The sequence below is a fragment of the Ictidomys tridecemlineatus genome, chromosome 2 (assembly GCF_052094955.1).
Source record: "Ictidomys tridecemlineatus isolate mIctTri1 chromosome 2, mIctTri1.hap1, whole genome shotgun sequence".
Classification (NCBI taxonomy): domain Eukaryota; kingdom Metazoa; phylum Chordata; class Mammalia; order Rodentia; family Sciuridae; genus Ictidomys; species Ictidomys tridecemlineatus.
Window position 1 is genome coordinate 68,814,580 of NC_135478.1, and position 14,958 is coordinate 68,829,537.

The following is a 14,958-nucleotide window of genomic DNA, read 5'->3' on the forward strand; positions in this document are numbered from 1 at the left end:
TAAAAGTGCTACTCTAATGAGAAAGGAACACTGATTTGAAAAACTAATTAAAATTAATTAGAAGTTTCAAGTCCTCAGATGTAAAACCATGTATTATGTAAAAGGTATTTTCAAGGTGAATTTAATTTTTTCAAAGGTTCACTTGAACTAATTTAGCCTCTTAAATGCCTGTATACCTGGGAAGCTGAGGCAGGAGGATCACAAGTTCAAAGCCAGCCTCAGCAACTTAGCAAGGTCCTAAGCAACTTGGTGAGACCCTGTCTATAAATAAAATACAAAACAGGGCTGGGGATGTGGCTCAGTGGTTGAGTGCCCCTGGGTTCAATCCCCAGAACAACAACAACAAAAAAGCATATATCCCTCTTACAGACGATATCAGTAGCAGATAAAATGTTTAATGAATTGTAATTCATGTACCTTTATGAAAGACATTCAAACGTATCAAAATGAAACAAAAATAGAGGCTTGGGTGGTAGCTCAGTTGTAGAGCTAGCATAGCTAGCATAGCTAGCATATGTGAGGCACTGGGTTTGATTCTCAGTACCACTCTAAAAAAATAAATAAAATAAAGGTATTCTGTCCATCTACAACTAAAATAAACACACACAAACACACACACACACACACACACACACACACACACGCACACGCCAAATATAAGTTTATAAGAAAGTGATCCATGTTATCTTCTGAAAGGAGCTCATAATAGGCTTATTTTTTAAAAAAAACAAATTTAGTTCACCTTAAAAATCTGTGATTAATTCAAAATAGATTCTATGTTTACAACTTCCTTCCTATAAACTGTTAAACACAAAGAGAAGTAATGCCATCTACAGGGAACCTTCAGAACAACAGTTATACTTCTATGACTCTTTAATATCCAAAATCTAAGTTAATATCATATGTAATGTCACTGAACAAGGAAATTTTCAAGAAAAGGGGTAAAAGAATTGAAAAGGTGTGTGATATAAAAAAAATCCCACTAACATTATGGATTATCAATACTTCTTAAAAGTAACCTAACTTCAAATTCACCTAACATGATTCACAGACACTTGGTTAGAAACTGCAGCAGGTTAAGATGCAAAGCTACACAACCTCAAAGGTCTTTAAAGTTACAGCTAGTAGAAAGACTCAAGTCTTTGGAGAATAAACCTGTGACAGTTTTCTTTTTCCAACTGTTGGATCACCCTTTCCTCTTGAGTAGCATCACCTTTACCTTCTTGGCTAAATTCTCTAAATTTTTAGGCATTTTAATAGTCCATTTCACTTTCTAAAGCTCATTCCCATTTTTAAGTCTCCTATTTCATAGACAATTATAAATCAAAGTTTTTCCTCTTTATGCAGCATATGCCTACTCTAACCACAGATGATTTCATTTTTATATACTCTCTGCTGTCTTCCCTGGCTAAAAGAGGTTTCCTTATTGCAATGGTTTCATTTAGGGTAAATTTTAAAACTATCTGGAGTCCTTTAGCAACAATACCACACCTCTAACTTCCTTGGATTGGGATGGGGCTTGAGTATGGATTTTGTGGCTTTCAATTTTACAAGTGATCTCTCATGCAACCTGGTTTGAGAAATAATGCCTTACTGTGGATTGTAGCCCTTTCCCTAATTGGCTCCAACAGCACTCTTAAGTGGTTTATGGGTTCCAATGTGCACAGTGGCAACCCCTCTTGCCCTCCTGGCTTGTTCTTGAACTGTTTCCCCAGTCACTAGCTGTGCCTTGAGATGGACAGTTAGCTATATGGTAGCTGACCCCCAGGTAGTGGCATCATACCTCATTCATTTGCTGCAGCTAACCCCCACCCCCAAATTATGCTGTTGTAGAAGCTTTCTAGCTCCCAGCTCATGGATCAATTCTGGATCAATCCTCAGGCTGACAGAGTCCAACTGCTACACAGTGCCCACATCACCCCTCCAATTCTGTCTCCATGCCCTGGAATAAAACAACTGAGTTAATCTGGATAAATCCAAACAGAGGAGAAAATGTTGGTCTTCCCTTGTTACAATCATCTTGAATCTTGAGTATTGCCTCAGGCATCCTTCCTATGGTTTCTGAGTGCAGATACATTGTTTCCTCCCCCACACAATGGAGAATCCAAAGGACTAAACCTCATTTCCAAACACTGTATTCCTCCAAGAGGGAAATTCTCCCAAGGCTTCCATGATAGTTGGTGATAGAGCAAGTTCTTTCAATTGGTAGCCCTCAGTAAGCTCTCTACAGTAAGCTCTCTGCAGTACTCATTGGTACTGACACTAGTGGCTATTTGATCTTGTGGAACTGGCATGTTATGATGCCAATGTTGATATTTCAGAATGGGATAGGGGAAATCCCATTTGATTTTGTTACAAATCACTTTTATTGTCAGTGCCTTAGGTAAATTCCCCAGAAATACAATGAGATGAAAGTATGCAAGTGATTTATTATGCAAGTGATAAGTAAAGGGGTGGTACTAGCAAGGCAGGGAAGGCAAGCAGGGATGATTTCAGCAAATTTGCATAGAAGCTGACTTCAGTCTGATTCACTCAGAAAGTTTTAGACTATAAATAGCACGTTTTTGAGATAAAGGAACTGGGCTTTCATATAGTAAATCTATGGGTACACTTCAGGCCAAAGACTCACAAACACTATAAATTAAAAACCACAGTGAAGAAAGGAGGGCATAAAAATTGGAAGATAAAAAGGGATGTGAGAAATCCAGCTAGACTACCACAGTCAACGTCAAATTTATCTTCACAATTCCATAATATTTTGGAACAAGCCAGAAAGTTGTCATTTGTCCTAAGACCTCACTAATGATAGATAGTGCTATCTGTAACTACCAAAAGCATCACACATTTAGGTTACACGAACTGCCTAGGGGGAAAAAGTGCTCAATGAAATGCTAGGGCAATATGAACAAAGTATTTTGACAAAAAACAAAGCAAACTTTAAAGACTAAAGTAAGCCTGAAAGGAGAGAACTATTTCCTTTGCTTTGATCCTCAAAGTCTCTAAACAGGGATGTTTTTGCTCTTTCTGGAAGGCAGTCACCTGCTTTAGATGTTTATTTTCTTTAAAGCTATTTCTGAAACATTCACAAAGTCACAGAGTCTCAAAATCAATGTTTATTTTAACACATAAAATGTGACATCTAGCACCAATGCCGGTAAATACCAGAATTTCATCTGGTCACCACTCTGGAACCAGTGTAATGTAAGTCCTTGACTTTCAGTCCATGTGTGCTGAAGATTATCATAACACGAAATAGAAATGACACAGCATAAAAATAATTTGATAGATATGTATACAACTACATTTTTTTGTAGTTACGCAATAATCTTTTACTTTTTCATGTAAACAAGTTAACTTAATACCAGTGTTCTTAAACCAGATTTTCCTGGAAGACAATCACAAAGAAAAATGCATGAGCTATACCAGTGAATAACCCTGGAACTGGGCTTTCCATTCTCACTCCATTCCCAAATGAAAAATTTTGTAAAGGTACCTTTTGTTTCCCTAATCTCTTATTTTTTCTTCTTTGTAACTAATTATAATATTGTTCACTATTTAGAGTACTTACATATTTATTTGAAAAGAATAAAACTTTGGTAAATGTAAGTATACAAGACAATAGTTTTGTTTTTTTAAGTAAAAGGACAATTAAGCATTAAAGATACCATATGAAGCAAAAGACAAAACTATTGCCTAATTATGTAAAAGTGAAATATTTAAAATTTACTTATTCCCAAGGCAAACTAATGTTTACTGGTTTGAATTTAGAAAATTATTCGATAGTGATATACTTCTAAAAATTGTATCAGTTTACCTCTAGTTTCCTGAAAATGTGTCAAATCAACCATGTTGCTTCACTATTTACTTTTGGTAGATTTTAGCCTAATCCTAATACCAATTTTTATTTGAGTAACTGATCTCAATATTTCTTTTAAGCAGAACTTAATGCTGAGGCTAAGTAAACCTAAGATGGATTTCAGGCCCACTGAAAGGCAGGCAGTCATTTTTCATATTGCAGGCAGACCATGGTGGTTGTCATCCATATATCAGACCTCTAAGGACATGCTGGAAAAATCTGTAAACACAATCTTCCCATGCTGTATTCACATGCTTCATTCACATCTTTAGCTTACCCAGGTTGTTAGAGGTTTGGGTAAGATGACAAAGTTTCATGACGGCAATTTCTATAAGAAAAAAAAAAAAAGTTCACCAACTATTTATGGAGTACTTAATACTAAGCAATATGCCCAGCAGTGGCTAAATGAAAGTCAAATAAATAACCAAGTATAATGTTTAGAAAGTTTTAAGCTGACACATGTTAAAGCTGCAAGCAACTAAGGAAAAAAAAAGATATACTGGACATTATCAAAATTCAAAACCTTTTTGCTATAAAAGACATAATACCAAAATAAGAAAGACAACCTGCAGAATAGGAGAGAGTATTTTGCAAATTGAACATCTGATGTTCAGTATCCAAAATGTTCTCTTAGACTTAATGAAAAGACAAATAACTCAATTTGAAAATGGGTCAATGATATCTTGTCAAGTGAGATAAGATATTCAACATCTTTAATCTTTAGTTATTAGGGAAATGAAAATAAAAAACATAAGATCTGCCGGGGGCAGTGGCGCATGCCTGTAATCCCAGCAGCTCAGGAGACAGATAGGAGAACTGCAAGTTCAAAGCCAGCCTCAGCAACAGCGAGGTGGTAAGCAACTCAATGAGACCCTGTCTCTAAATAAAATGCAAAATAGGGTTGTGGATGTGGCTCAGTGACTGAGTGCCCCTGAGTTCAATCCCAAGCACACCCCCCCACAAACAAACAAACACAAGATCCTATTTCACACCTCCTAAGATGGCTGTAGTTAAAACGATGGACAATGGCTTAGGAATACAGTTTGTCAATTCCTTAAAAAGTTAAACACAGAGTTCCTATATAACCAAGCAATACCACTCCAAGCATATACCTAAGAGATCTGAAAAGATGCTCACACAAAAAAAAACTTCTACATAAATGTTCAAAGCAACACCACTCATTACAGCTAAAGACTGAAAAAGTAAAATGCCACCAAATGATGAATGGATGGACAAGATGTACACATTCATACAAATAAATATTTTTTAGACATAAGAGTAAAAGCATGTCACAATATGGATAAACCTTGAAAACACTGTCTGTGTTGAGTAAAAAAGCTAGACGTAAGAGACCATATAATGTGAATAATTCATGACATGAGCACAATAGGCAGATAAATAGAAATAGAGGTTAGTGACTGCCAGGGGCTAGAGACTGGGGAGAAATGAGTGACTGCTAATGGTATGGAGTTTCTTTTGAGAAAGATGAAAACTTTGTTCTGTGAATATATTTATACTGAATTGTACACTTCAAAAAGGTGAATTTCATGATATGGGAATTATTATCAATTAAAAAAAATGAAGCAAGGCATCGTGGCACACTCCTATAATCCAAGCAGCTTAGGAGGCTGGGGCAACAGAAGGATTGTGAGTTCAATGCCAGCCTCAGCAACAGCGATGTGCTAAGCAATTCAGTGAGACCCTGTCTCTACATAAAATACAAAATAGGGCTGGGGATGTGGCTCAGTGGTTGAGTGCCCCTGAGTTCAATCCCTGGTACCAAAAATATATATATATATATTTAGGAACCCAAAATCTTTATGCCTCAAAAATTTCTACTTGTAAAACTGTATAATGCTTTAGTTAAAACTGAATTCCTTAGCTGGCTGTGATGATGCACGCCTGTAATTCCAGTGACTTGGAAGGCTGAGGCAGGAGGATCACAAGTTTGCAGTCAGCCTGAGCAACTTGATGAGACCATGTCTCAAAAAAAAAAAAAAAAAAAAAGACTAGTAGCTCAGCAACATCTGTCTGGGTTCAATCCCCAGTACCAAAATCAAAAACTGGATACTTTAAGGCATAAAACATTTTAAAATTTTTGTCACATTTATAAAAGGTGCTGGAGTTACAAAATAGATGAGATACAGTTGTACAAGTTAAAAACTGTAGGTGTCACAGATGCAACTTGCATAAAATGTGATTCTTATATCATGTAAAGGAAGCACCAAACAAGGGGAACAAAAATGAATTCTAGGGCTGGGGTTGCGGGTCAGGGGTAGAGTGCTTGCCTTGGATGTGCAAGGCCCTGGGTTCGATCCTCAGCACCACATAAAAATAAATAAATAAAATAAAGGTATTATGTACAACTAAAAAAATGAATTCTATTTAATTAGGTGCATTTTTCTTTATACACAGATCTGTCTATTTTTTTTAAAGAGAGAGTGAGAGAGAGAGAGAATTTTTAAATATTTATTTTTTAGTTCTTGGCGGACACAATATCTTTGTTTGTATGTGGTGCTGAGGATCGAACCCGGGCTGTACATATGCCAGGCAAGCGCGTTACCGCTTGAGCCACATCCTCAGCCCCAGATCTGATTACATTTTACTTTGTTAAAAATAATTTGAATGACTGAAGAAAGTTCACAAAAGTATAAACTGGCATTTTAAAATCTGAGTTAAGAGAAACTGCAATATAAAGAGCTAAGTCACCTGTCTGGGTTAATGCCCAATGCTATAGTCTGAATTAGTGTTTCCAAAGGGCCCATATATTAAAGGAGGAAGTGAAATCTTTCGAGATGAAACCTTATGGGGGAGGTCTTCTGGTCATCGGGGATGTGTTTTCCATAGGACTCTGCCCTTTCCTCTTTCTTTCCTTTTCCTTCCCAGCTATGAGGTGATTGGGCTTTCTCTGTCATGACATACTGCCTTGTCATAAGGCAATGGAGCAAAAGGATTACAGACTAGAAATGTGAGCCAAAAATAAACTTTTCCTCTTTTTAAGTTATTACCTCAGGCATTGTTACATTAACTGCTGCTTACTAACACATCCCATTACAAAGCTATATTAAAAAAAAGCCTGCTGGTCTGGAGGTTTAGTTGAGTGGTAGAGTGCTTCCTTCCACATGCAAGACCCTGACTTCAATCCCCAGCACAGCATGAAAGAAAACAAAAAGCCTGCCTTACTTAGAACAAGAACCAAAGGCAAGACAGATAAGTGATCTTAATCCTGAGTCAATGCCTGAGTTCATTGAAGAGTCATAGCTGTTTTACCACATCAAAATCAAGGCCTTGACCACACACAAGCCCAGAAACAGTGACCAGATGATGAAATATCCTCAGAAGATGAAGAACTGGAAATGTACTGATTTTTTCTTTCTGATGTATATAATATGAATATCTTCACTTCGATACTCTTCATCATGTTTTTCCAAGGGAATTTTTTCAAAATCAAAGTCTAGATGAAGCAGCTATAAATTTAACAGATATACTTTAAACTCAATAATATGAACAGACCTGTGATAAAGAAGGTACAATGGTGGCTATCTTTGTAGGAATACTGATTAGGAAGGGGCACTGTGGAAACCTTCTGAGGTCTTAGAAATGTATATTTTTATGCTGGGTAGTAATTATGTGGCTGAGTGCTTGATATATATGCATTTAACTATGTTTTACCTCAATAAAAATTATTTTAACTATATAAAAAATTAATTAAGAGTCCCAAAAGCTCAGTAACATTCTTCATATTCAGGAAAAACATGAAGGCTGGGGCTGTAGCTCAGTGGCAGAACACTTGCCTAGCATGAGTGAGGAACTGGGTTCAATCCTTAGCACTGATAAAAAAATAAATAAATAAAAATACATCTACATCTATTACTACAAAAAAATAAATTTAAAAAAAATTATCATATATTATCTGAGGCAGTCATATTCTTGTTTTCTCATTAACCAAAGCAGTCCATCAGCAGATAAAAGTTGCAGAGCTATACAGATGTACAAAAAGATTTACTTGTAATGGGATGAATTTTTGCCCATAAAAAGGGCCTGGGTCACCACTGGGGGAAAAAGATTAAAAGATACGTAAGATGTTATGTATTGGGTGCAGTGGGGCATGCCTGTAATCCCAGCGGCTCAGGAGACCAAGACAGGAGGATCTCAAGTTCAAAACCAGCCTCAGCAATGGCGACAGGTTAAGCAGCTCAATGAGACCCTATCTCTAAATAAAATACATAACAGGACTGGGGATGTGGCTCAGTGGTTGAGTGCCCCTGAGTTCAATCCCCTGTACCAAAAATAGCTATGTACTACATTTGCAACTTCCTGTGACTCTTTCTGACTATTAATTAAGTCCCTAAAAACAGGTATGTAGGTCAGAGATTTCATAAAAATGTAGAGAAAAACAGAGAAGTACAAATTTATCACCTCCTCATTTCTATCATGAATTCTCTTTTTTAAAATATTTATTTTTAAGTTTTAGGTGCACACAATATCTTTATTTTACATTTATATGGTGCTGAGGATCTCGAACTCATGCATGCTAGGCGAGCACCCTACCACTGAGCCACAACCCCAGCCCCTCTATCATGAATTCTCTAAAAGCACTATATGTATCACTGATATGTTCCCCACAGCCAACAATTAAGAAATATTAAGAACTTTCTCAGAAAAGACAGTGTCACCATTATTATTTTACACGGTTCTGTAGATACAATATCAACTAATTAGATAAAAAATAAAGGATGAGAATAGAAAATGGGGATGGGCTTTGTGGAATAGTGGATTTTAAAGAGTCCCCTACTGGCTGGGTTCATACAAACAGATTGTCCAAATCTCCAAAATTGCCATAAAATACTAGATTAGTCATATATAGCCTCCCTGAAGGGTACTCACTACAAAGATAGATCTTATAGTCCTTACCTCAACATATTTTTTCTCAATTTCTGGATTTTTCCCCATTGTACATTGTTCATAGCAACATATGATACAAGTTTTAGATCCACTGAGATCTTTCAGTGTTTTCAGCAATGGTTCCAAAGACTATAAAAGAAAAACGTATTTCATGACTTCAAAAATTTTCTATTAAGAGAAGGTTAGGGGAGTAAAAGGATTAATTCCCCTATTATTAATTTTTGAATCAATACAACAAAGTACATGTAGTTAACATTTTCTAATAATGATTGGTAAACTCCTCTTAATAATTAATTATTGGCCTGGGTGGTGGCTCAGTGGTAGAGCACTTGCTTAGCATGAATGAGGCACTGGGTTCAATTCTCAGCACCGCATCAAAATAAATGAATAAAATAAAGTCCATCGACATGTAAAAAATTTTTTAAAAATTAATTATTATACTACAGTTTTCAGAAAAAGAATTCAAGTGACTGTGTTTTGAAGTTCCCATGGAAATAAACGAATAGTGTTGATTTCACTCTTAAAAGTAATTTCACTTACTCTAATTTAATGTAGGATTTAAACAATCAACAATTTTTCCTACAAAAGTAAATCTGAACTTAACTTGAACATGGATTGGCTCAATGCTCATTATTTTAAATATAAATGATACCCACAATGCTATCATAAACCAATATTTAAAGAAAAATATTGCAGTGGCACATGCCTGTAATCCCAGCAGTTTGGGAGATTGAGACAAAAGGATCCTGGGTTCAAAGCCAGGCTCAGCAATAGCAAGGCGCTAAGCAACTCAATGAGACCCTGTCTCTAAATAAAATACAAAATAGGGCTGGGAATATGGCTTAGTTGGTCATGTGCCCCTGAGTTCAATCCCTAGTTCCAAAAAAAGAAAAGAAAAAAGAAAAATATTTGATCTAGTAAATCTTGCCACAAAACCATGAATTTTTTAAAAAATTCAACTTAATTCTCCTGGTGAAACATTTCATTGGGAACAACTAAGGGCAGAGGTGGGAGGCTAAGGGGTGATTTTAGGGCTGGAGATGTAGCTCAGTAGTAGAGCACTCACATGTGTAATGCCCTGGATTTGATCTACAGCCCCCCTAATGTCTGCCATCCCCAAAAAAGTTTTTTTTTTAAAAGGTTATCATAGCTTTTCATAACAGATCCAAGTGGTAAAATCCTTTAAAACTTTTGAAGAAGCCTCTAATAAAATGCATATAACACTCTTCTAAACATGATTTGCAGGTATATATGAATGTATATACATAGTCTCTTGTGACTTTTGTTTTATTTTTGCTACAACCATCTATCATCCATAGACAAATATCCTGAATTCAGAGATGTTAAAATGTGAAGAAATGTAGTTTCAGAATACAAAAAACAGTTAAATCGATTAGAGAGATTTCACTCACTGAACATTTACCTCCTCGTAGTATATGCAGTCAGCCATCAGTATGTAGTCTGGTGGAGAAGGAAAGTCTTCTATTTCTTCCCCCCTTCAAAATGGCAAACAAGTATTTTAAACTGTTAATAATTTAAAATACTCTTGCTTTATAAGCAAGAGCCAATAAGCTCATTTCGTATTATCATGGCTTTAACGAGATACAATTTAAAACAAACTATGAATTGGTATTTTAAAACAAGCTGAAAGGCCATACAAACCATTTCAGTACCTTGGCTTTAACAGAACCAGTGACAAGATGTTTGTTCATATTAATATTCATCTTCAGCAAGTCTTGCAATTCCTCAAGATCGGTGACCACAACATCTGCCCTATAAAATAACGTTGATTGAGGGGTAAGCACAGGGTGGGTAACTGGCAATATGAGTTTCAAAGCAAAGCGATGTCCCCTCCCTTCAATTCTTACCCGAGGGTAGCAGCCATGAGTCCCACCGCCCAGGTGCCTGAGCCCAACTCCAGCACCGACCGCCGGCTCAACACATGGGCCCCGTCTCCAGAAAACCCCGGCGTTTCCAAGTATTTAGAGAGCACAATGGCAGCGTCCCAAACAACGCAACCCACACCACCAGAGTCATACCGCTGCAGTCATAGTCCCATCCCGCTTCTCCAGAACTCTCACAAAGCTCCGCAGGGGATCCTCCACCACCGACTCCACAGCAGCCGCCATCTCTGCCGGCTAAAGGGTGCCGCTCGCTTAGTGACGACTCATCTGTGCGCCGCTCACAGGCCAAGCCTTGAGAGGGGCCCGCGCCTCCTAGTGGCGGACTTGGCACCTCGCGCGTGCGCAAGTCAACAAAGCCCAGAAGGCTGCAGCACCTTGGGTGTAACCCAGCACTAACCGCCCTCTTCCATTCCTTCTCCTGTAAAATGCGCCTGGTTTGAGGAACAGCTAGTTTAAGTCACTTTCCCAGATAAAACTAATATAATCCGATCTGTGAAAAAACAAAGCAAACACTGGAGCATTTTTACGTGGTTAGAGATTGACTCATACTGTAGTTACCTTAAATCCAGGCAGCTTACCAAAGGTGTCTATTATCTTTCTCAGGAAGTTTCCAAGTGTGCTCCTACTTTTTCCGTATGAATGCATAAAAAGGATTGCTGGAAACTTGCAGCTTGCATTTACCAGTTAAATTTTTTTTTAATCCCTCTAAAATTTACATCATATAAATTATTTGGGATTATGTAGTTTTAAGTTGCATGAAATAACTCAATGTGTGTATACATATATCTACAGTACTCTAATATCCCCTTGTTCTTTACAATGAAAACACATTTCTTAAAAAGTCTTTTAAAAATTAAGACTGAGGTGATTTAATTAATCTTGTTAAGAACTCTGATACAAAGCACAGTAAAAGGCCACAGACCAGTAAATAAAGAATGTGGCTTTTGGCTACTTTACACCCACTGCTACAGCCTATCACATAACATACTTTTCATCACTTTGAGCGAAGGTATCCAAATGGCAAATAACAGTTTTACTCGCTTCTGATTAAAAAGTTTAATAAAGCATTAAGTATTTGCTGGTTTAAATATTACCAATCTAAAAAAATATTTTTAAAAAATTTCAGTTAACACAAGATTTATAGAGAAAGTCACTAGGTTTTGAAGGCAAGGCAGTTGGTTCCTATGCCATAAGAACTTTTCCTCTGAACATATGAATTAGTAAAGTAGCAGATTGTATTATAGACCTCAAGTCATTTAAATGTATATAGGTTATTAACATTATCTTTAAATATACAATATAAACAAAACTGTACATACATGGCATATTAACTTTGTGTTCCAAAGCAATAGGCAACTTTTTGCAAAAACAAAAGGCACATCTGAATGAGATACATGCCCTTTGTTTCCTCTATAATTGGGTTATGTATTCTTTGTTTACATTTTGACAAAATAATATACACAGTGCACTCTATTATTTTCATTACACATTTCATTTTTGTCTTCAGCAGCAAATACTGGCATTTAAGACATGGCATTAAAGAATTTAAGAACAGTGGGTGTTATTCACAATTCTCCTAGATGTAAAAACTACAAGTAAAAACCTTCCAGAAGATGGTCAAAGAGATTTAAAAATCAGTAACACCATACACCTCTATATTTGTGTAAATTCATTACCTTAAAAAAAAGGCCTCTATTACTCAAATTTGAAAAATTCCACAAAAACACTATCCCCTTTCAGTGCAAACAAAGTCACTTTAAACCATATTTTAGCAGAGTCTACAGTGCAAATATAAACTCATTATACTGGCCTTTTGGCAGCACTGAGGATCCAAGACAAGGCAATGCAACTGATCACCTGAGGTTATTGGTAAAGGACTTTTGTATTTTATCTTTCCAATTCTTAAAAGCTTATTTGATCAGTAGCATTTCTGAAGAGCATTATTTGTAAAAACAAAAAACAAAAACCAAAAAAACTAAAATACTATGCCTTTTTGAATAAATTTTTTTTTAAAAAAAGCTTTACAAATATTATTCCAGTGTCAATGACTACATATGGCTAAGGTCATTGAGGAGTTTCTGCATTTTCTACCATAGACAGTCTGTACAATGGGGGATGTGAAAACTCTCACTTGTAAGTCTTTGGTGGAAGTTTTGGTAGGTGAGGGCTTGAATTCTGCCTTGGTGGAACAGGGGGAGCTTGAGGATGAGCAAGACTGTTGTGATAGCATCGACATGGTACCCTTGGAGAGGGTGTGCTAGGAGGAGTGCTTGGTGAATTTGGACATGTTCTAATGTCTCTGAGCCAGTCTGGATCTCTGTGAAGATGTCCCAGTGGAGGTGGCTGAAGATTAAACAGACAGTTTATAAAGTGTTCTGGAGGTCGAAGGCGAACTGGTGGAGGGGTATCAGGAAGAGGATCTGTTGGCGGAGGTGGAGGTGGACTATGCAGAAGTCCATTAAATGCACTGGTAGGAACAGGAACTCTGGGTTTTATCTTTGGGGGAGGAGGCTGTCTTGGTGGAATAGCAGGAGGGTCGTCATCAGATTTCACAGTTCCCTTTAAAACAAAAAGTTATATAACTATACTTCTTTTCTCCTGAAAAACTTACAAGGCAATTTTAAAAGACTGAAAAATTCTTCACACAGAAGAATTTTTTAACTCAACACACAAATTAAATCCAGAAGCTCAAAGTAAATTAATCTGGTTTAATTATCAGATTTATAAGTACATCACTTCTAGTTTAATCAAGGGCTCTGTTTAATACTTCTACATATGAGATATTTTAATTGAAGTCTTAGAACATAAAGCTTCAATTTATCTTGCTTTGTGTTACTATTTCATAAATTTAGGAAATTCATGAATTTTAATTATAAAAATAGGTAAGCAAAAATAATATAGAGTTTTGTAGATGTGAAAGGACATGATGTTAAGGAGACTTAATGTCCAGCTTCTCCTGATTAAGCATTTACTTCTACTTTTCCCAGTGACACTCAGAACAGTGGATTTCAAAGGGTCATCCAAGGACCAGCAACATCAGTACCAGTAGGGAACTTGTTAGAAAAGCAAATTTTTTAAAAAATTATTTGTTCTTTTTAGTTATATATGAAAGGAGATTATATTTTGAGATATCATACATACATGGAGTATAACTTCCGATTCTTCTGGTTGTACATGATGTGGAGTCATGTATTCATTTATGAGCAAAGGAAAGTTATGTCTGATTCATTCTACTGTCTTTCCTATTCCCATTCCTAATCCCTTCCCTTCATTCCCCTTTGTCTGAGCCAGTGAATTTCTATTCTCCCCTCCCCACTGCTTATTGTGAGTTAGCAACTGCACATTGGAGAGAACACTGGGCTTTTGTTTAGAAAAGCAAATTTTTGAGCCCTCACTCCAGATCTACTGAATCAAAAACTCCTGGAGTAAGGGTTAACATATCAGGTTTTAACAAGCTTTCCAAAAATTAAATTTGAAAAGCTGATGGAAAGTTGGAAGAATCCTTCACATACTAGTACCAGAAAAAAAGTGTATTTCTGAGTCTGTGAATCAGCACCACCCCCCCGCTTTTTTAAAGGAAAGGTTTTTTTATAAGAATTAAACAACTACTAAAAGCATTTTTCAAATACAACAATATAAATGTGGAAAATGATAAAGAAAAGCCAAAATACAACAAATTCGTAAAAATAAAGTCCTATCTTGAAAATCCATAAATTTTTAAATAAATTAAGGCAAAGCCAGGTCCTGTTGACTACCTTTGAATTTGAAGCATCTTGGTCAAACTTTCTTCGAGGAGGAAGTGGAGGAGGAATCAGTAGCTCTTCACTTGGTTTATTTAAACTACCACACGAACTGAAGACAGACTCTAGGGAGGCAAAGATTAGTTTAACCACAATTTACAGTGCAATTAATCCAACAAAACTTCATTGCAACTGTGATCACTTCTGCCATGGCATTTATCAGACTGTAATGCCTGTTATATATTATCTATCTTCTCTTCTAAAATGTAAGCTCTCTTAGGACAGCTCATTTATTTTGTATCCCTAGTACCTAACACAGTTCCTGGTACACAGGAACTATGATAGCTAAGTGAAGGCACACTATTTATTTATGATTAATAATGAGACTCCTCCTCCAAAAGTCTTTTTAAAATCTAAAACAAAACCAAACAAAAACATGAATGTATATATGTAGTTACTTTTAGAGAAAAATTATCCTAAGCAGAAAACATTTACTCTGAAGCAGCTACAATCAGGTTCATGACTACACAGGTAATAAAATCTCCATATAGGA

General features: G+C 36.4%; 1 pseudogene across 1 annotated transcript; it reads right to left on the reverse strand.

Moving 5' to 3' along the window:
* Window positions 1–3,098: 3,098 nt before the first annotated feature.
* LOC144375136 (protein N-lysine methyltransferase METTL21D-like) lies at window positions 3,099–11,120 on the reverse strand (annotated as a pseudogene). The gene is made up of 6 exons (XR_013434569.1): window positions 10,630–11,120; window positions 10,424–10,534; window positions 10,185–10,257; window positions 8,771–8,890; window positions 7,219–7,323; window positions 3,099–4,184 (listed from the first exon to the last, which is right to left on the reverse strand). The product of XR_013434569.1 is annotated as a protein N-lysine methyltransferase METTL21D-like (transcript).
* Window positions 11,121–14,958: the final 3,838 nt, after the last annotated feature.